Genomic DNA, 2,001 nt, shown 5'->3' on the forward strand with positions numbered 1-2,001 from the left:
ATGCAGTGGAGGCACTCAGAATGCAGTGGAGGCACTCAGCGTGCAATGGAGAGACTTGCGTGCAGTGGAGAGTCTTGTGTGCAGTGGAAGGACTCAGCATGCAGTGAAGGCACTCAGCATGCAGTGGAGGCACTCAGCGTGCAGTGGAGAGACTTGCGTGCAGTGGAGAAACTCACTGTGCAATGAAGAAACTCTGATGCAGTGGACTCTCAGCCTCGTCTAATGACTAATCAGTTGGAATGCTGCATTGCTACCGCCTGTCCATCTGAAGGAGACCCAAGAAAGTGTTGAAACATTTCTGCTTGTATGTCTAGCACCCACTATATGTCAGGACTAAGGCCAGTGCTGACTGAGGGAGACCAGGGTGAATGCCCAGAACAGGACAGATACTGGAGGAATGGCCACTCTTCTGTGGGGAGTCATTCAGCCCTTGACTGATGCTCAGGATTCTTTGAACAAGGGCCATTCTTTTTTTTTTTTTTGAAAGAAAAGCAATTTTATTAAAAAGAAAAATAACAAAAGGAAACCAGTACCAGGGCGCAGGGTTAGTCCATCCAGGCCTTCAGTGTCCTGGTGGTGATCTTGTCCTTTTCAATGATGTGGACAATGATGCCCATGCCCAAGACAGCATCCCGGTCCACGGTGTTCAGCATGGCTTGGGAAATGATCTCAAACAGGTGTTCTGGATCTGTGTTGGGCTCGCAGAGAGACTCGCACATCCCATACATCTGTTCAGAGCAGATACCACTGACCACAAAGTGGTCAGTTACCATGGGGCAGCCAATGAGGTCTAGAGAGCAAATGAAGGGCTTAAAGGTTTTCGGGTCCAACCCAGCAATGACAGGCTCTGTGTAGTAGGGACCAAACCATTTCTCATACAAGAGGTTGGCCACCATGCTCATGAGGGTGTAGGGCTTGATCTGCTGACCTTCCTTCAGCTCATACAGGTTCAGCCGGAACTTGAGGCTCTGAGCAACTATCTGGACGTCGGTGGCCAGCCCAGCCAAGACTATGTACAGCCTGTCACCCATGGGAAAGATCTTCTGGAAGTCTGTGGTTACCATCTGGGCCTGGATCCCGAAACGCCTGTCCACGGCGATGGCCACACAGTTCTTTCCCTTCATGGGCATGACGGCTCCTCCATTATAGGACATAATAGACATGATTACGCTTTAGTAAGACTCCGATCACCACTGTGATTCTTGTAAACCGGCTCTGGCTTTCTCTGGGAACAAGGGCCATTCTAAGAGGACAGCAAGATGGCAGCTATCTCCTGTTCCCTCAACCTTCTCATGATTGTAGTTGGAGATTTAAAAACGGAAAAATCAGTTCTGTCACAAAAATTAGTCCTTTCTTTCCCCTTGAGCACTAGGTACCGTGATTTGGTTTAGTTTTGTGAGAGTGGAGGAAACTGCCTTTATCTGATTGTGTGCAAAATTACCAAGTGTTATAAACAACATTCTATGTCCATTATCCCTCAAATTCATGTGCTGAAATCTTACACCTACTTCATATAACGGCACTAGGACAGAGGGCCTTTGAGAGGCAACTACGTTGTCATAGGAAGATCTTGTGGATGGGACTAGTACCCCTGTAAAGGGGACCAGAGAGCATTTCAGTGCTTCTCTACCATATGAGGACGGATCAAGAAGGCTCCTTATGAGCCAGGAAGCTGGCTTTCCACCCACACACAATCTTCTAGTGGCTTGATGTGGACTTCTAGCCTGAGAACTTTTAGGCAATAAAAGTTTATGGTTTAAGCCACCCACTCTCTTGTACTCTGTCACAGCAACCCTGTGGTGGTTTAAATGAGAATGGTTCCTGGTAGGTTCATTAGGTTGAATTTTTGAATACTTAGTCCCCAGTTATGTGCTGTGGAATAATTTTTTTGTACACTGTGAAAATGTGTCATTCAGATTGGTTTAATAAAGAGCTGAACAGCCAAGAGTTAAGCAAGATTTGGGGGACAGAGAGGACACTGGGAAGAAGAAGGGTGGATAC

The 2,001-nt window shown here is 47.1% G+C and overlaps 1 pseudogene; it reads right to left on the reverse strand.

Moving 5' to 3' along the window:
- Positions 1-474: 474 nt before the first annotated feature.
- LOC101997578 lies at positions 475-1,268 on the reverse strand (annotated as a pseudogene).
- Positions 1,269-2,001: the final 733 nt, after the last annotated feature.

The sequence above is a fragment of the Microtus ochrogaster genome, linkage group LG9 (genome assembly GCF_000317375.1).
Source record: "Microtus ochrogaster isolate Prairie Vole_2 linkage group LG9, MicOch1.0, whole genome shotgun sequence".
Taxonomy (NCBI): domain Eukaryota; kingdom Metazoa; phylum Chordata; class Mammalia; order Rodentia; family Cricetidae; genus Microtus; species Microtus ochrogaster.